Genomic DNA, 24861 nt, shown 5'->3' with positions numbered 1-24861 from the left:
TTGGACAGCCAGATGACACTAGCTCCACCTCCCTGCCTTGTGTCCTCCGTTAAGGCAGGTAGGAGGCCCTGAGGGCCTTCTAAGGAGTGTTGGGTTGAGGAAGAGAGAGAAGGATCTCTTGCCAGTCTTAGTAAGGAGCTCCTCTATTCCTCCAAGGGTCATGGCAAGATGCCTCTGAACCTGGCTAAATTTCTGCTCCCAGGTTTCCAGAGGGCAGTGAGCTTTGTGTATCTCATCAACACCTAGGCTCACTCTTAGCTGCCCATGGGTAGCCTCCGAAGACAGCAATTGTGTTCATCTACTTTGTTTCCATATGTATTCATCCACTCAACATGTACTGAGGGGAGTGGGCCACGAAGTATGCTAGGAGTAGATGGAAAGGCCCAGAAAGGATCGAGGAACCATGGTCAACAGACTCAGAAGCTGTGAAATGCCTCCACTTCCATGCACCAGCCCGTCCTGGGCCTCCCCATCATGCCTTCTCACCCAGGCTGTTTCCTGAGTCCATCATGTCACGGCGAGAACTCAGGCTTTGGAGGCAGTCTGATGTAAGTTGAAAACCTGCTTCAACCACATACCAGCTGGGTAGCGTTGGGTGATTACCTAACCTCTCTGAGGTACTTTCACTCCTGTAGAGTAGGGGCTGTTGGGAAGATTGATTCAGATGACATGGAATATGCAGCAATTCTCACAGTAATTACATTCATATGAGCAGTAATAACATTATGTGTCTCTCTTGTACAGTGCTGTCTTCACGGGTCTGAACCTACCACCCACAAAGGTCTTCTGAACTCACACATTCCCTAGGGTCTGTGTCACGGGCCCATGGCTGGCAAATTCTCTCTGACCATGACTTAGGGAGACCTCTTGGCCCTTCATTTTCCCATTTCCTGGAGTTTTTTTTTTTTAATGGTGCCCCAAAAATGTCAGGTACATTAGACACATTAAGGGTTCATTCTCTGGCAACGCCAAAAATATTGTCTCAATGGGGAAAATGGTACTATTTAAATAAATATCAGTGAAGATGTGCATTTTTCAACTCAGCTGTCACTTTATGACTGAGCCGCAGACCGTGCTCCTAGATTTATTTCTAGGAGGCTTCTCTCTGAGCCCTGGGACAGAAGCAGAGAACCCATAGCAGAGGGCACTCTGTGGGCAGATCCAGACCCGAGACCTCCCCAGTGGTCAGCCCAACTATTTGCAAGCACCCAAGACACTGGGAGTATTTTTGAGCGCTGATGATTTTGTAATTTGCAGAGACGCTGGTATCTCCATATGCCGCCACAGAGTGGGATTGTCTCACAACAAGCATGAGAGAATCGCACCTCGGCGAGGAGTTCAGTAAATTCGTCTGTGAAACATATTTCAATTCCAAAGGCAATTTCCTAATTAGTAACAACACACAAAGCCTTGGCAATCTGAAAGCAGTTCTCTCGGCAGAGCTGGGTCTCAGGCTAAAGTAAGCCCAGGAATGAGGCACCAGCTGCATCCCTGGTCTAAGACACAGGCTTCTGAAAACCCTAGGATCTGGGTTAGGAGTTGAGTGGAGGCATACAGCCTGTCAGGAACCAGAATGCTGATGAGCAAACAAAGCAGTGGATCTTTCTCTCCACTGGACCCATTCTCTTACAAGCTGAGCTGGGAGTGACGTGGGCTTGGGAGACAGAGGAGCAGATTTGTTCACTCAACATTTACCCAAGACTTGCCAAGGGTAGGACCAAGAAAGACATGATTCTCGCCCTCCTGGAGCTTATAGATTATTGGAAAATACAGAAATTGTTGAGTAATTAAGGAGTAGCCAAAGGGTGACGGCCAGGGCCCTAGATAGTCAGCAAGGCAGAGCCAGTTTTCTCACAGGAAATGATGCATAAGCATAATGCGGTGGATTTGAATTCCCACATCACAGTCTCTGAGTCTCATCTATAAAATGGGCACATGATAACTACTTCATGAGTTTACTGTAAGGATCAGTTAAGATAATGGACTTATGGTGCCTGGCACAATCTAAGGCACTTAATATGTGCTCAATAAAACAACAACAACAACAACAAAAAACCATCTCTTGCTTCAGTTCATGAAGGCCTCCCAACTTGTGGCTGATGAAACACATAAAGAGCATGACTCCATCTCCTACTCCCCTCTCCCTGAAAGAGGACTGATGAGTTATCTAAGCAGGCTCATAGGATCACAGCCAAGAACATTGAGCTCTGTTTCTAGAGGAATCTGCAGTACCTGACAGGGTACTGCAGAGCCCAGGGGAGGGCACCTCATTTTGAAGCCCACCTTCTAAGAAGGCTTCCATAAGTAAATCATATCCTATCAGCTCTCCCAAGCCTGGAACTGAGGCCATGAAGGTGGCCCTTGTGAAAAGGACCACCCAGTGCCAGGAGAGAAGATGGCATCTCTCTGGCACCCGGGCTGGAAGGCTGGCACCCCTGTCTTTGCAGGAGCAGCAGTGTGCCCCCATCTGTAACCCAGGGATCTTGAATCCTCAGGCTGTGTCCTCGGCTGTACCCTTAACTCAATAGTGTGTATCACCTTCCCTTCCCAAGCTCTCAACTTCCCCATATTAAAACGGGAAGAATCTTTTCCTTTTTTTTTTTTTTTTTTTCCAAAGTCCTGTGCATTTTGTCCATGACAGTGAGATCCTGAGAGGAAACGTGTTTTAAGCTCTAAAGAAGAAATCCCAAGGAGTGTCACCTGCAACCAATCAATTCTTCTTGTTCTCCATGCACAGCAGACGGCAGCGCAGAGGCGCCCAGGGACGGGGGCCTCCCTTGCTCTACGTTCCCAAGCTGCGTTCCTAGCTCTGTTGCATCCAGGGGCAGCACCTGCAGCACCTCAGTGACACTCTCTCCCTTTTGCCTTCACATCTCATTTCATCCCTGTCTCCTCTCCCAGGGGCCACACTCTCGCTCGCTCACGGATCCCAAGCCCTGAGCCCTCTCGAGCTCCTGGCCGCCACCATCAGAGGCCCTGGGCATTTGTTTTCCCGCCGCACAGGACTGCACACTGATACATTTGTACCGCAGGAAGCAGAAAACTAGTTTAACATCTCATTTATTTCATAGATGAGAAAGTAATTCCCTGCTGAATGATTGTCCCGAACCAACAATTCAGAGAGGAGGAATTTACAGTGCTGCCAAGGACCGGGGTGCATTACTGTAGCGCCGTTATATAACGGAGCTGGGACCTTTTTTTCCTCTCCTGTTAGCCTGAAGAGAAAAGCCATTAAATATGATTAAGGTTAAGAGATTGCTAAAATTACAAACAGCCGCCATTCAATTATTTTGCTCTATAAAATGCAACACAGATTGGAGTTATTTCTCTGAAATGTGTTTTTAGAAAATAACATAACACAGCTAACTAATGTGGTTTGATCTAGCAAATCAGGTTCCAGATACCACTTCTAATGCAAAGCTAAAAGGTTCATAATTTAACTCAAAGTTGGTAACTTAAAGTCGTCAGGTGCTTACTTTATAGAAAAGCTTTATAAAGAGAAAAAAATCAATACCATGCCAACTAATATTCTGAAGTCATCTACAGCCAGAGATTCAATCAATTTTATCACCCATTAAAGGGATAGACACAAAAATATATATATTAAAAAAAAAAGATTCTTAAAGAACCAGCAACAACTTGGCCTAACAGGTCCGTAGTTGGGGATGGCGGGGGTCTGGGGGGGCAAATCTCTCCAATATTTTGTCAGATTTCACAGGGCCCACGTTGGGTCCTGAGGGCGTTTGTTCACAGCCAAGGCAGCGGGGAAATGGAAAAGAAACTCCTCCCAATCTATTCAATCCATATGGCTCCAGAGACCATTCCCGGTAGCAGGGAGAAGTCCGGGAGGACAGCCTCTTGCTGCCGCCGGACTTATAGTTCACACAGCAGATGACTTACTCTCGGCTTAAAAAGAATAAAAAGCTCAACTGCACTGAAATGAATTTTCTGTCCAGTTTATATTGAATGTTAAAATAATTGGAAATTCAGAAAAACCTCTATGCAGATATATTAGTAGCTGGAGACTTCTGGTTATTATGGTTAATAAAATACAAGAATTATATTACACTCTGCTCACAGACTCTGGTCTGGGACTCACAGTCCCTCTAGACAGAATATAAGCCATTTATGAGAGTAAACTTTGTATACAAGCTAAACACATAAAGCCATGTATTAGAATCGGACAAAACATTGCAGGCCAAATAAAAGCTAGCTAAATGCCATATTCCCAAGGGCAGCTGAGGTGAGCTCCTGCTCTCACAAACCACACATGGATTTTTCTCTTGGCCGTTCCAGCAACCAAAAAACAGCATCCTCCCACAACTGGTGGCTGGTTGGGAACCAGACAGGTTCTGTGCTCACGAACCATATTTTCAAGCCTCCCTCCTACCCCAAATGGCAACACAGTGGGCATGCGTAGATCTCTATGAAGTCAGTGGGGACAGGGGTGCTGGAAGTTTGTGAGAGAGAAGGCTCTAGGGAGGAGGAACATTTGCATCGGCTACCAGTTACGGTGAGGAAGTTCTCTAAAGGAGAGACAGAAACATGTGGCCGGGGAAGGATCTTACCTGATCTGGGAATGCATGTACCTATATAAATAGAAAATAGGACTAAATATTTTTCTTTATGAGAGTCCCTGAAAATCAATGCCAAGTGGCCCCTGCAGGGACATTGCAGGGACACAAAAGCTGTCCTCTCCCAGTATGTGCTCTCAGCTCCCCGTGGACCCCCATACACACCCCCCATGCTCATCTCGCAAACTTCTCAACACTTATTCATACTGTTTGTTGAGTACCTACAGTCTGCACTAAGCATCATGCTAGGGGTTCAGTTCTTGCACTCAAGAAGCTCTTTGTTGAATGAAGGAGAACATATGTCCAATTATAATTATATTGGTAATTATATTACATATGTAATTAATTATAAATCAATATTATAAATGACTGAGATGTGAACAGTGGATTATAGGAGCACAGAGAAGGACTTGTTGGGACAGTCGGAAGAGGCTTCAGGCAGAAGAGAAACATTTGACCTGGTCTCAGGGATGGGGTGATGTTAACTAGGTAGAGAAGGTAGAGGGAGGCAGAGCAGCCCCTTCCAGGTCAAGGACAGAGGGTGTACAAAAGACACCACAGTAGGAACAAAAACAGCATGTCGGGGGACAGTAAGTAGTTCAGCATGGCTGCAAGTACCCATCCTTCGTCATTGGGAGTCCTCATTGGGGGAATCACAAGCACTTAATTGAACCCGGAGGCCAGGTGGTCTTCATGCAGATTCAATGGCAGGGCCACAGCGGTGGGGCTGAGGTGTCCTCTGATCACTCCCTGGCCTTGGGTGTCACAGCTGCACTGGATTCTGAGGGCTATTGACTCCCTGCAACCTGGGCAAGCAAGAGACCAAATCGTCTGAAGATTTTCACCTTTTATTTTTAGAGTGACTCCATACAGCGGCATTTTATAGCCCATGATTGTGGTTTCAAGTTTATTTTAATCTGTAGCAAAGTTTTTGTAATGACTTTCTAATCTGTTTCTGAGTACTCTGTGGCCCTGCATTATGAGGCACCTACCCGGTTGAGTGTCTGCCTTCGGTTCAAGTCATGATCTCAGGGTCCTGGGATCATTCATTTCACTAATGCTTATTCTGAATAAAAGTTTTTGCTTGAAAAAAAAAAAAAAAAAAAGGAAGGGGCCAAGGGCAGAGGACGAAGCCAGAATGATAGACCGAAGCCAAACTGTGACAATCTCTGGACACCACACCAAAGATGATGGAGAGCCCCTGGAAGTTTCCAGCGGGGCGGAGACATGATCAGATGTGTGTCTGAGAAAGACAACCCTGGAGGTGATACGGTGGAGGGAGGGAGGGTGGCAGCATGGCAGGGAGAACAGGTAGGAGGAGAGGAGGCAACAATCCTGAGAGAAACCACCAGGGTCTCAGCTAAGTCCGTGGCTGGAGAGACAATCAGGCAGTGACTGATTTAAGAGGCATTTAGACGGGAGACTCTCCAGCACTCAGTGTTGATTAAATGTGAGCAATAAAAGAAAAAGGAGAATTCAAGAATTAATCTGCAGCAGAGATATATCCAGCAGGCATTTGGGAAATAAGGGTATGGGGCTCAGGAGGGAATTCAGGATCTCACAGGTGCTGCAACCTCTAGGTCACAGAGAGACTGGAGATGTCCTACATCCCGGAGAAGGACAGTCATGGATGGGTCCCAAACTCACAGGCACGTGTGACCCTTTGCTGTGGATCAAAAGTCCCTAACTCCAAATCAAAGCAGAGATTTCTGCGAAATGAGAGGAAAAGAAGATGGAAAACACCCAGATTTTGTGTCAACCACTTTCTCCGGGCCTCGGGTTCATCTGTAGCGGGAGGAGGTCGTATGACACAGGGGAGGTATACTGAATCAAGGGGTTAATGAACTTACAAGTAATGAACTCAAGTTAATGAACTTACAAGTAACTCCTCAAGTTAATGAACTTACAAGTAAAGCCCTTTAAAGGTCCAGGAGCAGGGCCACCCTGGGTGGTTCAGTCGGTTGAGTGTCTGCCTTTGGCTCAAGTCATGATCTCAGGGCGCTGGGATCAAGCCCCATATCGGGCTCCCTGTTCAGTGGGGAGTCTGCTTCTCCCTCTGCCTCTGCCCCTTCCCTCCTACTCATGCTTCTCTCTCTCTCTCCTCCATAAATAAATAAATAAATAAATAAATAAATAAATAAATAAATAAATAAGTCTTAAAAAAAAAAAGTCCAGAAGCAGAGTAGGGTGTCTGGGGCCCAACACACCAGAAATCGGGACACGTGGTCACAGGTCTCCAGATTCCCCATGACATTGACACAGGACGCTACCAGATGAGTCCAAGTCAACCCCACAGAAAAGTTACCAAATCAGACATCGGGAGGGAGAGGAGTCATGGGGATTCAGCTCCCTGCCATAAGAAGATATGCAGGCTCTGCTATGTCCCTCCGGAGGTTTATCCAGAAGTTCTACCCACCTGGTACCATCCTCAGTGGCTTAACCAGGACCATGCCCTGACTCCTCATCAATTTCTGCCACATTCTTTCAGCTCGGGGACAACTGTCCCAGTTCCTGGGCCCTGCCTTACACAGGGAGCTGCTCAGACTCTCTAGCAGCGTGTGTCCTGCCTGGGCCCCAGGAAGGACTCAGGTGTCTCTCTCCTCTGCCTCTTGAGCATCTTCCAACCAAGCTGGGGCAGCTGGTAGGGACAAAGTAGGCTTCAGATGATCAGTCCCGAAAGTTTCACAGAGTCGGCATGTTTTCAGAAGGAACACAGAACACAGAAAGCTCCAGTGGAGTCCACCTAGGAGGTGAGCGGAAGAACGAGTTGTCAAGGGCACCCACTCACCTCTGGCAACTGCACCTGACCCCAGGCTCTCTCAGGAGCACACTCTCCAAATTCCTTCTACTCTTCTAGCTTGATGAAATATTTTAGAGTGAAAAAGGACAAAGAAATGCTACATCCATGGGTTCATCTGAACTCTAGTCAGTTGCAAGAGACATGTCTCCTATAAGAAAGTTCTTATTATGCCAGTGGGGCTAACCAGGCATGCCTGTGCCCAATTTAATTCCAACCCCTCAAAACATCACCCCCCCTGCCAGCCACTCGCCATGACACTCCCTCCTCTACCCATGTGCTCCTCCACCCTTAGCCAACTTGAGCCTGGGACCAGCCGCTAGACCCACATGGTGAGAGGCGGGTCTCACTGCTCCCCAGGAAGGAGAGAAAGAAAAGATGTTCGCACACTGCCAAGGCTTCTGTTGTAGAATGTTGTGGCAGGCGAGGCTGGGGCTCCTTTATATCCTTAATCATGTTCCATTTCCAGCTGACACAACTCAACACTTTATGACACAGCGCCACTTAATAAGACTCACTATCAACCTAGGAAGGGGGATGATGAAGCTGGGGGAGGGAGTGATGAGGAAAGAGGCTGAATGAAGAGAATGAAAACGATGGGACTTTTTTGAAAAACCAGAAAGTCTGTTGTCAGTTTAGATTATAGTCTGAGCAACCAGGGCAGGTCCTTAGGGACTGGAAGCATCTCCCAAGCAGAGCAGGAGCTTCTGTACAGAGGTACTGAGCTCAAAGAAGCCAAATCCTTTCCTAAGAAAAGGGAATAGGTGTGGGCGTAGGGGCAGGGTGGCATTTATCTTGGCTTCCCAGAGCAAGAGAGACTGAGGAAGGGAGCAGTTCCTATGTGACATTCTGGCCCTGGATGGCTTCAACTGGACCCAAACTTCTCTCCAACTAACCAGTCATTCCATCAAGGAGCACATCCTTCTCATCTTTATGAAACCGTACACACCAAACAGTTGCTGGCCTCACACCAGGCAGCCCAAAAAGACTTGTTGATCTGATAGAAAACATGGTTCCTACCCTAGAGATGGTCTTAGCTGCCTTGAAGAGACAGAAATATCGAGTACAAAAGAGACTTAGACACCAGATCATGAGATCTTCTCATTTCACCCACTGGAAAGGTGGATACAAAGATGTGAAAGGCAAACAATGTCATAATTCTAAGGGACTCAGCCAGGCCCCAAATCTGGGGCCAAGTCCTCGCGGCACTGATCCTTCAGCAGTATCTCACTGCCTCTGTGGAATGAGGATGTGTCTGCAAATGAGTTCAGAGGCATCCATTGGTCCATAGTCCATCCATCCATCCCTCCCTCCCTTCTGTGATACAAGGCTGGGTGTGTGCACAGGGTAGTGGGAGGCAGGAGCATAAGAATGTGCATCATACCACATCCTGCCCAGGTCCCTGCTCCCCTGATCCCCAAGAGAGGAAGGTATGCAGACATAAAGAATACGTCCCAGCCCAATATGCTGAGAGTTAGAGTAGGTGCACAGAGCTATACAGCATAACGTAGCGTACAGAGCAGATCACTGGGATGGGGGTGGAGGAATTTGGGAGGACTTAACTAAAAAAAAAAAAAAGGTCCAATTTGAATCTCTTTAATAAAGAATGGGTGGTAGCCAATCACAGGAGGACAGGAAGGTATTCTAGACAGAGAGAGCCCCAAAATGCCCCCACCCCCTGAACTCTGAACCTTTGGCTTCAGAGGTACTATTCTGTTCTGGCTCTTCCCCTGCCCCTCAGAGTACTCCTCGGAGTCTCTCTCAGGGGCAATCTCATAGTCATCCCACAACTGGAAAGTGTCTATCGGATCTGGCAACGACGTGGCTATTGCAACCCAACAACTAGATCCCATCTACATGCCATTTTCCTCTCGTCGCACCACATCTCATGCCTACTTAACACTTATCACCACTGTCATGTCGCGTTTATTTTTGTCACCTGCCCTGCTAGACTTAAGTAAGGTCCTAAAGACAGGAACTGCTTAGCTGTATGCCCAGCACATGGAGTGTGTGTGTGGTGCCCAGCAGGGGTTCAGTCCGTATCGTCCACCGGGAGCATGCATACACAGTGGGAGCAGAAACACATCCTCACAGACCAGGGGGCAAACGGAATAAGAACCAGGACAACAGACATTGATCACTCTTTCAACAAAATGTATGGTGAAAGGGAAGAGAGTGCAGAGAGGAGGAGAGATGCAGGATTTAGAGAGGGCTTAGGAGGGAAATTTTCTCCAACTGTGTTCCCGGAAGTGAGGAGCAGAGGGTCCTTGACTACTCCCCATGGGGCCCAGGGCACATCCTCCCAGACCTCCAAATACCACCTGTTCCAAGATCTCTGTTCCTCTCTCCACCCTAGGGAACCCTCCCCATGACCTGCCTCACCCCATTCCCTGCATAGAATCACCCAAGTCCAAGCCCCTCTGGTGTCAGCCCAGCTGCATAGCCTCTTCCCTGGGGTACGTTCGGCTGCCCCTCTGAGCAGGAGCCCTGGCACGCAGTCCTTCAAATCTCCTTTGAGGGGAGGGGAGGGTTTCTGATCTAAGTCACCAGGAACAAAGCTGAAGGCTCTCAAGAGGCCAGAGGCTCTGCGCCCTGAAAGCTTGGACATCTCAGAACTAGGGGTTACCCCTTCCCCCAACCAGCCCCAGGAGGGGCACTGGCTCCTCCCCCTTCACTATCACAAACTGCTCTGTGAACCCCAGGAGCTGGATCTGCAGCAGCAGCCTGGCTCCTCCCGGCCTGCTCTGCCACACAGGCTGAACTGTCAGCCCCTCCATCCGGCTGCCGCTCCCCTGCGTGACCAGGGCTGCTCGCCAAGACCACACATCCAGCACCTCTTCCCTCCTCCAGCCTGGAAGAAAACAATGGATTCTCGGCTGGAGAGTGTGGGAACCATGGTGATTGGCCATAACCGAGCCACAGAAAAAGAGAGGAACTGGTGAGGACCCACAGAGAAAGAGATCTTACAGCACGGAGCCTCGTCCCTTCTGCCTGGATCCGCAGAACGGCCCCACCAGCAGAAAGTATGACAAATCCCAGCCCGATGCTTTTCTGAAGGCAGAGCCACCACTATGGAAAATTCTGGTGACCTCATGCAAATCGATAGAAGGGTTTAGCAATTTTTTTCTTTCCTCAATGATTTGTTGGAAAACTTGGCTTGTAAATGTTCATAAGGGGATGCTGTTATCTTGGAGGTGAGCGCCGTGAAATGCATTAGAGCATAAACGCCAGAGACCATTCTAGATCAAATTCTCCATCTGATGGAGGGCAAGTTCCTGAGGCTCTCCGCCCCCAGATTTCTCATGCACATAACGAGGGTCATGATAGCATCTCACAGAGCTGTTGAGAGGGTCAGAAACAACATAGGGGAAACACCCCACACTGCGCCTGGCACACGATAGGCATTCGGCACATGGGACTGGATTATCAGGACCGAGTCCAGAGGAGCAGGCCCGGACACCAGCCGAGGGTGTCTCTGCCCCGATCTGGCTGCGTGCTGAGGGGGGCAGTGCTTGCATGTGGCCTGGGGGTCAGGGCCAGGAGCCAGGCCGAGGATGGCAGAGGAGGGAGGGCACGTCCCTCGAGCCCACCCTCCTCCCGCTCACACCACGACGGCAATTGGCTTCTCCTCTTCCCTAACCTGTTTCCATGGTTCCCATCCAGCCTGCCTGTAAAATCTGTCACACTTTTAGCATAATGTGCAGCGAGCACCACAGCAAATAGCTCTGTGTCGGCAGCAGGGGCCAGGCCAGGCCCTCCCTCCTGTTTGACGGGGAGGCTTCTGGCCCTGGGCTGGGGGGGCCGCGCTGGGCACTGGAAGCACGCATCTCCTTTGAGTGCTCCACTCTGTCCAAATTACCTGTGCTCGCCAGGTCCCTCTCGCAGGTGGACCCATTAGCAGCATTGCGTGCACACCTGTCAGCTCTCTAATTACACCCTTCCGTGCAAAGCTGGCTGGGGGAGTTCCCCGCTTTCTGCTGGGGATCTTGCTCCATGCTGTTGTCAGGAAAGGCACGGTGCAACCTGCCTGGTCTGGGGGTAGCTGCTGCCCCTGTTTGGCTGGTTTATTATTTGTCTTCTTGCCTTCGGTTTCACGGTTTTTTGTTTTGTTTTTTTGTTTTTGTTTTTATGAGAAGCTGACTTCTTAAGGAAGACCAAAACCAACGTCAAGTAAAAGAACACAGACAGGAAGCAAGGAAGCATGACTTTAACACCCTCTTTCATCATTTATTTGCTGAGTTATCATGAGCACGTCCTATAGCCTTCTCTGGGTCTCCAGAATGGGGATGACAATAGCACCTACCCCTACAGAGTTATGACAATCAAGTAAGACCACGTATGAGGAAGTCTTTCTTCACCACAAAGCAATGAATCCGTGTGCATTATTCTTGTGAAACCATGGATTTTGGAGCTGAGTACGCAGTGAACTTGTTGAATGACTCCGGATAAATCACTTAACCTCTCTTGAGTCTCTGTTTCCTTATCTGCAGAACAAGATTAATAATCTATACCCTGTCTTACAGAATCGCCAGGACCAACAAAGATTAAAGACATGAAGTGACTTTGAAAATCATAAAGAACTCCATATCTGCGAGGTGGTGGTGTCCCTGAAAGCAGGCTTGCAAGTGAGAATGGGAGAGTCACAAGTCTCTGGAGATTTCACCAGCCCCGTGCTTTGGGCACGTACCACGGAGTCTGGGATTGGGTACCGGGAGGCGGGGGACAGGCGAGCCCCAGAGAGGGTCCCAGCAGGCCGTGGTTATAGCATGTTATATCAAAATTTGCAGAGCAGTTGCCACGTTCCAGACATGGTACCACGTGCTTCACGTATCTGATCTCACTTAAGTCCCCTATTTGCCACAAGAGGCAGGACTATCAGAGCTCCCAGCCCATAGATAAGAAACTGAGGCTCACATACCGCACCTAATTAGCGGCAGAGCTGGGACTCTAAACCCAGTTCTACCTGCTACAAAAGCCAAATAATAAGAACAGCTGCTAATAGTCCTGGAGTGCCTGTCATGTGCTAGGCGTGCTCCAATGCTTTGCATGCATTCACCCATTTCCTTCTCACTTGTGATGGAGGTATCTTATTGTCCCCTTTTCACAGATGGGAAAATCCAGGCACAGAGAGCCAGGTAACTGTGACTTTCTCAGGATTTCACAGCTAGTAAGACCACCACACTCTTTACAGCAACCTTGAATCATGGGTATCCCTGATGTGCAAAAAGCCTAGCTGGGGAGGAGCAGAAGCCAAGGATTCTGATTGCTCAGATCCTTCACCCCAAAAGAGAAACAGCTCCTTACTTGGGATCTAACACTAAAGCTGTGCCCTACCTCTCCCCTGCACAGATGAGGGTATGTGCTTAACAAACATCCATCATCCATGGAAATCATCCTTCTTGGTCATACTACTAACACTACCACCGATTTGCGAGTGATCTTTTTGAGTTAACAAAATAACTTTCTTCTTCATTACCTCGTTTTATTTGCAAATGGTGATGTGGACCTGTGGGTGACAGAGCTACAGGCTAACATGGAATTAGCTTAGGTATGGAGGCGGGGGAGGGGGGAGGCATTTAGTGAATTATCTTGTGTTCTGTGTCATGTGATCCCCTGCAACAGCCCCATCGAACTCATGAGAAATCTGGGGTTCAGAGAGATTAACTAAATAACTGGCCCTAAGTCACCTGGCTAGTAAGAGGCAAAAAGCTAAGATTTGATCAGACAAGAGCACATTCCACTAAAGCCTGAGACACACCACGGAAAGCACCTCTGAGAGCTCTTAGGACCCCAGTAGATGGAGGGGTGATAGCCCCAGGACAAAGCACAAGGATGGGAGCTGGTACCAAATGCCAGGGGAGGCACAGAAATCCTTAGCAGAACATATAATATCACTCAGAGCAGAGAAGCTACAAATCATTGACACCCTCTCTAGGGTAGCATCCCCTCCACTAATGTATGTGTACATGTGCACATACAGCACACACACGTGCACACCCCTGCTTCCCCGCAGCCCAGACAGAGAGCATACACCCCACATGACTCCAAGGGCCCAGGACCTGCTAGCGCCCTCACTGGGATGTTGCCACCAGAAGCATCGATCACTGGCTCAGCCCTCATCCTCCCTGACAGCAGGGCAACACTCTCCACTCACCTCCAACGGGCCTGTCTCTCTCAATGGACTCTGCAGGACAGATACAGAAAGTGAAGTCCAGAGCAAGGTCTGTCCTGCACCAGGATTCCTACTTTCTAAAGAAAACATTTTTTTAATGCAAAAAAGAGGGCCATGGAAAGCACTGCCCAGAAGAAAAAGCACTCCCTTCCTAGGCCAGCAGTTGCCCTGCCCTGTTCCGCCTGTCATCAGGGATGCACCCAGCCCCATTACTGGCCGGCAGCATAAACAAGAGCTGTGCATTTGGAATCTGGGGAGCTGGATTCAAGTCTCGACTTTGCTGTGTGTCCTTGAGCAGTTTACCTCTCCTCTCTGAGCTTCTTTTCACTTCTCTGCAAAATCAAGAGGTTGGCCTATAAGCGGGCTTGGGCTATACGAGTCTGTACTCACAGTCTCCACCAGAACAGTGCATTTCCCGCTGCCCTGAGTGGAGTGCGACGGAGCAGTCAGTGATGACTAGAAAAGTCTAGCCCTTCCCTGGAAGCTGGAGATCTGAGGTCTTAGGAACCCCATAACTCCTATCTCCCAGCTCAGGTAAGGGTGTCAGCTAGCTGCCATCCTGACTCATGATAAATCCTGCTCCTGGCAGAGTGTCTGGCTCAGAAAGGGTGTTCTGATAAGGGTTGCTAAATAGAGGGATGAGTAAATGAATAAGCATCTTTGGCTTTCTGCCCCCTACCCTCCATTATCTTCTGGTCTACCCCAAGGTGACTACCTCCCAGAGTTCACTTCAGGACCCCCCTGGCCCTATGACCTGCACTCGGTTGATCGTTTGCCCACAGTGCTGTGGCCCTCGCCTTGTCCATGCCCTGATGGATAACTGCCCTCCATGCAATGAGTAACCCTTTATCTGACAGGTAATTAGCTATGGAGAAAGCCAATTAAAACAGAGCCCATATTAATAAGAGGGTCCGGATGTGTATTTGACTGCAGATGCACAATGAATTACTTTAATTTGCAAAGAAAAGTCTCCTGGCCTGGAGAGCTTGTTTTGCTACCAGAGAAACGGATCCCTCTAAAAGATGAGCCCCTACACGGCAAAGATGCTCAGTGGGCGAGAGAAGCTCAGGATGCAAGTGTCCGATCCTCTGCTTTAATGGACGTATTAGTTCAACATCTGTCCAGCGGCCTGGGTGTCAGCATCCCTCCTCCTGTGACACCTGTGGCAGCGACAGGGCAGCTGCCCAAGCAGCCTCTGCACCAATCGTAGAAAGAGGGGCCCCTGGCTGCCATCAATACCTATTTATTTCTGTGGGCAGCAGCCTAAGGAGAGGAAGTAAGCCCCAAGACTATGTCACCTGGAGATCAGGAGATGCCTGGGGATTAAATTCTGTGCCTTGTGCTGAAAGTATACCCCCTTGGCTGGACAGTCCAGGGTGTCTGAAGGCTCAGCTAAGAAGCCACCTCCTCTGGAAAGCTTCCCTTTAGCTGCCTAAAGCCTTGGTAAGGCACCCAAAGCACTTTTCCAATTTATTAAGTACCCAGAGGCAGCCAGAGGTGAGACTCATGCCAAAATATCTGGATTCAGATCCCTGTTCCGTATAACTTTGGGCAAGTTGCATAACCTCTCAGTGCCTGCCCGTTCTCATCTATAAAATGGGCTGACAGCGGCCTCCTCACATAGTTGCTGTGAAAATGAAAATCAGCACTGGCACGGGCAAGTGCATGTCATCACCATCACCCTTGTTTCCTGCTTCTTTATCAATATTCCTTTGGGCACGTGCCAGTTCAGAGAACACCGAAGCCGTGCACATCTCTGTCGTCGCTGCATACACACTTGGTGACAAAGGAGGGTCTGGGGCGACGCGCTTCCTCCACGCCGAACTCCAGACTGGCTTTTGGAAGCTCACACCCCGAAGGACAGAATGACCTGTCCCTTAGCATGACTCTCCCTCCCTGCCTCCCTTCCTGGGACGGCGGCTCCTTCCCTCCCACGCAGGTTATATTTGGTGCAATAAAGCAAAGCCAGGATGAGAATGAGAGAGAATAAACAGCTGAGCGAATCGGGCTAGGAGATCCCAGCCTCCCTGGGGTGCTGGGGTCTCTGGGGAGGGAGGCAGTCCCATCAGCCCCTCAGGTGGGGAACCGGGAGGTGCTGGAGACAATAAATGCCGATTACCCCCGGGGCTGGTGGTTACAGCGCCACGGGAACCCACCCCCTGAAGCGCCTGATTGCTTAAGCATCTCTTTGCAAAATGTTTATTTTATTTATTTTTTTTTCCCATGAATGTTTAATCAGGTGCCTTGACGAGGCGCACAGCAGCCCTCTCCAGAGAGCACCCGGAGGTGGCGTGATCAGTGCTGTTTTTCACGGAGGGTGGCGGAGCGGGGCCACCGCCCTGGGCCCTCTGCCTCACGTCCCCCGTCTGTCACACCTGCAGGGCACGCCCCTCCCAGGCCACACCCAGCCCAGGGCATCCAGCTCCCCGGCTGGCAGCAGAGTCGGGTGCGGCCACAGTGACCCATGCACCCCAATTGGTAGTGATCGGGGTCCCCGTGCCCCCGAGGCTGCGGCCTGCAGAATCTGACCTCCCGGCTCATTCATCCTCCTTCCTGGCCTCCCTTCAGTTCCTTCTTCACAGGCCTCCGACCTCTCCTCCCCGACCCCACTTCTAGCAGAATGTGCTCTCCAGGTGACTCGCCCTTTGGATGGCCTTCACCCCCAGAGGGTGGCATGTGTCATCCGGGGATGCTAGGCTGTAGGGGGCAGCCAACTCTCCCCCTCCCGCCTCGGTTCCCCACTGGCTCTGAGCCCTGCTTCTGGAGGCTCCTGGATTCCTCCCCCTTCCTTATCCCCGGCCTCCTGGGATTATGGGGAAAGCCATTACCTCAGGATTAAGCTTCAGCTTGATTCTCGTCAAAGACTCTGGTCACCGAGTATTTGCTTAACACCAGACCTTTCAGGCCCCATCAAATTTAACAAGGCCTGACAGATTTGGGATTAAACAGAGAAACCCAGACAAATCCATACTTTCATAGGAGCCCCCAGTGACCGCAGCAGGACCAGCAGGATGCTCGAAAACGGATACCCTCAAGTGGGGGTGACAGCGGCAGGGGTCCTGCCCAGCCGGGCACCGCTCACTCTGCTCAGCCACCCTCACAGACCTGGCCGCAGCCCTGACTCAGGACAGGGAACGCCGAGGGGGACAGCTTGAAGGATGGAACAACAGGGACAGAAGGGAGGACCTCGCTCCTCTGAGTTCCTGCTCAGCCTGTCCCCACCTGGGCCCTGCACCTGCTCAGAGCCACTCCGGTCTCCGAGGCCTCCCTCTGGGCCTCGATGGCTGTCCCCACCCCCCATGCCTCCAGCTGCACCTGCCCACGGGCCCCCTCCCACCCGAATCTGGAGTCTCAGTCAAGCCAGCCACAGAAGGGCGCTGCCCCCAGTCCCCCACGCAGACCCAGCACAACCATGCCCGTTGATTCCAAAGCTCATTTTGTCACACACGTAATTGGACAGACAGCATGATGATGCGGAAGAGCGCAGGGGCCACGGAGCGTTTCCAAATCCAACGGCCCGGTCGTGGGGCTCTGGGAACGCTGTAGAGCCTCAGTTTCTTGGTCGCTAACCCGGGAGCCGACAGGTGCTCCCTTCCTCGGGGAGCGGTGGGGCACAGGGGCTGCGTCCGAGCAGTAGATGCCACTCTCCCCGGGGAGAGTCGTGCAAAGGACATCCTCCTGCCTTCTTTTCTTCTCTCTTGCCTATTTGGTTATGCAAGTGGACTAATTAAAAAATAATAACAAAACGCCTCTGCCTCTTGCTTCCTCATTAGTGCTCCTACGAGAAGCAAGCACAGCGCACCTTTCCCCCTCCTGTGTTCTAAAAGGTGCAGAGTTGGATGAAAATTATACACCCCCCGACACCAGAGAAGTAGCGGTTGTTGCATTTCTTTGAGGCCTGTTGCCTGATTTCTCTCAGGCTCTCTGCCCAGTTCCTTTTGGCCCTGCCTGACTGCTAATTTGCCCGCCTCCAAGCGCCTGGCTTAGGCTCAAACTTCATCTTTAGAAGCAAGGGGGAGACGAGGGGGTGGCGGCGGGCTTACGGAGGCTTCACTTTAACTTTTATTATAGATACAAAGAAAAACAATGGCTTGTGTTTACTGAAAATTAATTTTTTGGAAATTACTTTGTCATTTGTTTTACTCTTCTTAATTAAAATTTACTCGGTGAAGAGAACACCCCATAAATTAACTCAAATGCAACAGCAAATTAATTAGCATTTAGTTACTAGACATTACTCACAGGCCGGACAAATTGTTTTCAGGCTGTCGTCTGCATTTGGCATCCGGGGCGCAGGCAGGGCTGGCAGGGCGCCGTCAGCTGTTTTCGCCAGTGCTCTCTGGGCTTTGCTGGGATCCCTCTGTCACCTGCCCTTCCAGGTGCTCTGGTCACTGTGGGAGCAAGGTCCCTCTGAGCACAGGTCTGGGCAAGCCCTTTACATCTTCATCTGGGGAACACTCATTCCTTCCCTGGAAACAATCGGGAAGAAAGGTGGCATCAGGAAAGCGAGACTGTGTTGCAACAGTCTTGCCCGGATGCTGGAGGATGACAGGGTGACCTCAGGGAGGCCCCTTTTGGCTACAGAGATCCTCGATTCTATGACATGCAGCCTGATGAGACCACTGCCAAGTCCTCTCTATCCTTAAGCAGTATGAGGATTCCTTCATTCCTTCCTCAGGCCCACATGTTGGACCTAAGGAAAAGCTCCCCGAAGGAAAGACCTGGAAGGCACAGGGGAAGTTCATACAAGAAACAAGCTAGAATGACTGGTTTCTGCTGACAAACCATTCTTACTTTTTGCAAAAGAGGATGAGAGGCTTAGAACAAGGTGGTGAAGGACCCACGCAAGCTGCCTGGGTTGGAATCCAGCTCAGCTTGCTGCTGTGTGACCTTGGGCAAGTTAGTTAATCTCTCTCAACTTTGGTTTCCTTGGATCCTAATAATCTCTATCTTTGAGGGCCGCTGGGAAGAATAAACAAGAGAGAATATATAAAGCCTAAAAATGGGGCCTGGCACACAGCAAAGGCTTGGGCAGCACCAGCAGTTCTGTGAGGGTGGCTGCGTGTGCAGCCCCTAGGACCAGATGTGTGGGCTTGGAACCCAACCAGGCTGCTTACCAAGAAACCAAATGTGCCTCAATTTCCACATCTGCATGATGGCGATGACAGGAGGCTCTTGTTTTAAAGAATAAACCATTTAATACTTGAAAGTGCTTAGAATAGCACAATAGTGTCTAGCATATAATACATGATCAATAAATGTTTGCTGATATTTCATCAATACCCTTTTTAACATTGCGACCAGGTCAGGGGCATGGAGCCATGAGCTCATAAGGGGGTCAGTTCCCCCACAGTCGTCTGAGGGAAGCCAAGCAGCCAGTGCAGAGGCGGGCTCTTCCTGAGAGAGACTTATCTCTACGCTGCACCAGGCCCTGCAAATGAACAAACGAGTCAGCCCAGCCGGGCCAGCCGACAGTAGAAACACCACTAATGCAGCCTGATTCCCTCCTATCTATGCAGAGTGGCAGCCCCATAAATAGTCCCCCTTGCTGACAAACAGGAGGGAGGGCCAGAAGTGGGCACTCACTGATAAACAATGATGTATGGCAGGCTTCTGCAGCAAAGCCACTGTGCTCCTGCGGATTGGGGCTCTCCAGGGGAGGAAGGTGGAGTGACCCGCAGCTGCGATCAGAAGAAGGGTCATTACAAGGAGGCCTCTGACCCCCCGTGTCCTCTCCTTCCCCTACCATGGCCTTGTCATCCCCCACGAGAGAAGCCCCGCAAAGGTGGTCTACTGGCAGTTCCAACAGCCAGACACCAGGGACAGGGGCAGGGCAGCCAGGGGAACAGCAGGCAGGTTGTTCAGCGGCCCCTCCTCGGTGGCCAGAACACTGCTAGGACAGAGCTCTCTGGAGAAGCAGCTTTGCTGGGCACTGTGTTAAGAGCACGTACCCTGAGCCAGCTGAGCCGGTTCAAATCCCAGTCCCACCCACTAGCCTCCTACATAGCCCAGAGCAAGTTAGTAAATCTTCCATGCCTCAGTTTCCCCAGATGTAAAATAGAGATCATTAGAGTACCAAGTCACAGGACTGTGAGAATTACAGGAATCAACACATATTCAGTGCTTACTTAGCCCAACACTTGGAACAGAAGCAGCACAGCGTATCTGCTACTATTAATTTCTTCCATAGAACATGTGCCATCCTCTCACCTAGCACATTTTTATGGAGCACTTATTATGTGGAGGACATTGTATTTGGTGCTGGGAGTAGGAGAACAAGTGAGAAATATAGCCCTGGCACCCCAGCAAGAGTTGTCTGTTACAAAGTGAGGTGCATCTGGCATTTTCTTGTAAATGGTGGTGTTTCATCAAATCTCACGTTGTCTGTCACTTATTTCACTCGATGAACACTTATGGAGCACCTACGCTGTGCCAGATACTGTGAGAGGCACCGGGGACATATGCGGCCACCCAGAAATAGCCCCCACCTTCGGAGCAGTTTAACAATAATCACAATAAGGCAGTCTGTGGCTGATGCTACGCAGCATCCATCACCCACTTTCTTCCTGCTCGAGCCTCAGCATGATCCATACCATCCCTCTGGCAAACTCCAGAGCCTGATTGGTTGGAGGACCCCTGCCTCTGATTGTTTGAGGAATGGGTGAATGAATCAACTCCTATAGAATGAGATGTAAGAGGAAGGTGCTGAAGGTCTGGGGAAAAGCTTCCTTTCCCTCTCCCACCAACAGTGTCAAGATTCCTTTTTATCCACGTTCTCGCCAATGCTTGCTGCTTCTTGTGGTTTTGATTTTAGCCATTGTGACAGGTGTGAGGTGATATCTCATTGTAGTTTTGATTTGCATTTCCCTGATGGTAAGGGATGATGAGCATCTTTTCATGTGTCTATTGGCCATCTGTATGTCTTTGTTGGAAAAATGTCTATTCGGGTCTTCGGGCCATTTTTTAATTGGATTTTTTGGAGTGTTGGGTTGTATAGTTCTTTATATATTTTAGATATTAACCTCTATTGGATACATCATTTGCAAATACCCTCCTCCGTTCAGCAGATTGCCTTGTCGTTTATTGATGGCTTCCTATGGCTGTGCAAAACATTTTATTTTGGTGTGGTCTCAATAGTTTACGTTTTGCTTTTGTTTCCCTTACCTGAGGAGAAATATCCAGAAAAATGTTAAGGCTTGTGTCAAAGAGATAACTGCCTACGTTTTCTTCTAGGAGTTATATAGTTTCGGGTGTCACATGTAGGTCTTTGATCCACTTCATTTTTTTTTTTTTTGGATGATGTGAGAAAGTGGTCCAGTTTCATCCTTCTGAATATAGCTGTCCAGTTTTCCCAACACCATTTGTTGAAGAAATTGTCTCCATTGTGTATACTTGCCTCTTTTGTCATAGACTAGTTTATCATATAGTTGTGGGTTTGCTTCTACACTATCCTGTTCTATTGATCTACGTATCTATTTTTGTGCATGTACCATACTGTTTTGATTACTACAGCCTTGTAGTACATCTTGAAATCTGGGATTATGATACCTCCAGCTCTGTTCTTATTCTCAAGATTCTTTTGGCTATTCTGAGTCTTTTTGCGGTTCCACACAAATTTTAGGATTATTTATTCTAGTTCTATGAAAAATGTTGGTATTCTGATAGGGATTGCACTGAATTTGTAGATTGCAAATTGTAATACGGACATTTTAACAGTATTACTTTTTCCACTCCATGAGCATTGGCTACCTTTTGTTTGTGTCATCTTCAATTAATTCCATAGTGTTTTACAGTTTTCAAAGTACAGATCTTTTACCTCCTTAAGTTTATTCCAAGGTATTTTATCCTTTTTGATACAATTGTAAATGGAATTGTTTTCCTAATTTTCCTTTCTCCTACTTCATTATTTGTGTATAGAAATGCAACCTATTTCTGCACACTAATTTTGTATCGTGCAACATTACTGAACGCGTTTATTACTTCCAATAGTTTTTTGGTGGAGTCTTTAGTGTTTTCTATGGGTAATATTATATCATCTGTAAATAATGACAGTTTTACTCTTTACCACTTTGGATGACTTTTCTTTTTCTTGTCTGATTGCTGTGGCTAGGACTTCCAGTACTGTGTTGAAAAAAAGTGGCAACAGCAGGCATTCTTGTCTTGGTTTTGATCTTAAAGGCAAAGCCCTCAGGTTTTTACCATTGAGTATGATGTTAGCTGTGGGTTTTTCCAAATGTACTCTTTATTATGTTAAGGTATGTCCCTTCTAAATCACTTTGTTGAAAGTTTTTTATCATGAACTGCTGTTAAATTTTGTCAAATGCTTTTTCTCCATCTACTGAAATAATCGTATGGTTTTTATCCCTTCTCCTCTTAATGTGGTGTATTACATTGATTGATTTGTGAATATTGAATCATCCTTGCATATGCAGAATAAATCCCACTTGATCTTGGTGAATGATCCTTTTAATGTATTATTAAATGCGGTTTGTTAATATTTTGTTGAGGATTTTTACATCTATGTTCATCAGAGATATTGGCCTGTAGTTTTTTCTTCTTTGAAGTCTCTGTCTGGTTTTGGTATCAGGGTAAAGCTGGCCTCACAGAATGTATTTGGAAGCTCCCCTTCCTCTTCTGTTTTTTTTGGAATAGTTTGAGAGGAATAGTTATTAACTGTTTTTTAAATGTTTGGTAGAATTCACCTGTGACTCCATCTGGTCTTGGACTTTAGTTTGTAGGCAGTTTTTTTATTATCATTATTACTGATTCAATTTTCTTTATAGAAATTGGTCCGTTCAGATTTTCTATTTATTCTTGATTCGGTTTTGAAAGATCGTATGTTTAAGTTGTCCAATTTGCCGGCATATAATTTTTCATAGTATTCTCTTATAATCCCTTGTATTTCTATAGTGTCAATTTCTGATTTTATTTATTTGGATCCTCTCCCTTTTCTTGATGAATCAAGCTAAAAGTTTATCAATTTTGTTTACCTTTTCAAAGCATCAGCTCTTGGTTTCATTGATCTGTTCTATTTTTGTTTTTACTTTTTTTAAATTTCTACTCTGATCTTTATTAGTTACTTCCTTTTACTAATTTTGGGCTTTGTTCTTTTTCCATTCCTTTAGCTTTAAGGTTAGAATGTTTGAGACTTTTCCTGTTTCTATATTGCTATAGGTCTATATTGCTCTATAGATCTATATTGGTCTATATTGCTATAAATTTCTCAAATAGAACTGCTTTCATTGGGTCCTAGAGGTTTTGTACCGCTGTGTTTTCACTTTCATTTGTATCCACAGTTTTTTTTTTCTTTTAACTTCCTCTCCGTTTGCTTCATTGACTCATTGGTTATTTAGTAACATGTTATTTAGCATCCACATGTTTGTGGATTTTTTTTTTTAATTGTTTTTCTTTTCTTTCAGTTTTTTTTTTTTCTAAGTGCTTTCTAGTTTCATACCATTGTGGTCAGAAAAGATGCATGATATTATTTCAATCTTCTTAAATTTATTTAGATTTGTTTTGTGGCCTAACGTGTGGTCTATCTTAGAGAATATTCCATATACACTTGAAAAGAATGTGGTTTTGGTTGTTTTGGGTTAGAATGTTCTGTATATATCTGTTAAGTCTTTCTGGTCTAATATGTTGTTCAAAGATATTGTATTCTTTATTGATTCTCTGTCTGGATGATCTTCCATTAATATCAATGGTTCAAATCCCCTACTATTTCTCTCTTTACATTTGTTAATATTTGTTTTATGTATTTAGGTGCTCCAGTGTTGGGTGCATAGATATTTATGATTGTTTTTCCCTCTTGTTGGATTGATCCCTTTATCATTCTGTAATGTCTCTTACTATAGTCTTTGTTTTCAGTCCATTTTGTCTAACATAATACTGCTATCCCATTTTTTTCTTCATTTGCTTGGAAAATCTCTTTCTATACATTAACTTCCATTTACTTGGAATATCACTTTCTATCCATTCACTTTCAGTCTGAGTGTCTGCAGGTCTGAATGAGTCTCTTATAGGCAGCATAGAGATAGAGTTTGTTTGTTTGTTTGTTTTTCCCATTCCACCATCCTATGCCTTTTGATTGGAGCATTTAGACCATTTACATTTAAAGTAAGTATTGATAGGTATGTACTTATTGGCATTTTGTTAACTGTTTTCTGGTTGTTTTGTAATTTTCTGTTCCTTTTTTCTTGCTCTCCTGATGACTGTCTTTAGCATTATATTTGGCTTCTTTTCTTCTTTTGTATCTATTATAGGTTTTGTGTTAGTGGTAATTGTGAGGCTCGTATGAAACATCCTAGGCATACCACAATCTGTACGAAGTTGATGGTTACTTAAGTTCAACACGTACTAAAAGAACTTCTTTCTTACTCTCATCTCCACATTTTATGTATATGTTGCCATATTTTACATCTTTTTACTCATAATTTTCTTACTTCTAATTATGGCCTTTTACTTTACACTTAAAGAAGTCCCTTTAACATTTATTAGGCTGGTTTCATGATGATGAACTTTTATTTGCCTGGGAACCTCTTTATTTGTCCCTTAATTCTGAATTTTAACCTTACTAGATAGAGTATTCTTGGTTCTAGGTTTTTTATCCTTTCAGTACCTTGAATATATTATGCCATTCTCTCTTGGCCAGGGTCCTAGGGTACTCCATGCAGAAATACCCTGGCAGGGTGGCTGGAGCTTAGCAGGGCATGAGCCAGGGAGTCTGAGGTCTTTCCATGCAAGAGGCACTCGGGCAGAACAGCTGTAGCTGAAGTGGGTACAAGCCAGGAGGCCCAAGGGTGCTCAGTGCAAGGGGTACCCTGGTGAATCAGCTGGACCCAAAGTGGTATAGGACTGGAGTGTTCTGGGTACTTTGCACATGTGTCACCTTGGTGAGAGAGCTGGAGCTATGGTGAGTGCTGACTGGGAGTGTCCTGGTGTGTGCCCTCAAGCTGGCTGTGTGCTGAGCCATGGTGGGTGTGATCTAGCTCTCCCACCATTTGGCAGAGTTTAGGGCTGAATCCTTTGTATTCTTGTTGCCCTTTGAAACCAAGGCTTTTTTCTGTGCCCCAGGGCACTCAGAGCTAGAATGACCTATAGCTCAGAGCTCACCTTCCCTGTGGAGGGGTATAAACTGTGGCTCTTGCCAGCCTTGCCAAACTGGAGAGAGTTCCAGCTACTGTCTTGCTACTATTTGGCAAACTGGCTAGTTCCTTTATATTCTACTTGTTCTTTTAAACCATTGTTTTCTTTCTTTCTTTTTTTTTTTTTTTTTTTTCCTGCGCCCAGGGTTATCCCTTTCCTTGTTGTTCACAGCT

At 47.4% G+C, this 24861-nt stretch overlaps 1 long non-coding RNA gene across 2 annotated transcripts in view; it reads right to left on the bottom strand.

The window, feature by feature from the left end:
• Positions 1-24861, bottom strand: part of LOC112671301 (uncharacterized) — a 144315-nt gene that overhangs the window by 109048 nt on the left and 10406 nt on the right. Inside the window, exons 1-2 of one of the 2 annotated variants that reach the window (XR_007410682.1) lie at positions 18338-18466; positions 17786-18012 (exon numbers count right to left, since the gene is read on the bottom strand). This is a non-coding gene — a long non-coding RNA (uncharacterized LOC112671301). Of the gene's footprint in view, positions 1-17785; positions 18013-18337; positions 18467-24861 lie in introns of those variants that run through there. The other variant, XR_003143533.3, reaches the window with a different exon arrangement.

This window comes from Canis lupus, chromosome 5 (genome assembly GCF_003254725.2).
Source record: "Canis lupus dingo isolate Sandy chromosome 5, ASM325472v2, whole genome shotgun sequence".
Classification (NCBI taxonomy): Eukaryota; Metazoa; Chordata; class Mammalia; order Carnivora; family Canidae; genus Canis; species Canis lupus.
The sequence above is the reverse complement of the archived record's forward strand: the minus strand, read 5'-3'. Positions and strand labels throughout refer to the sequence as shown.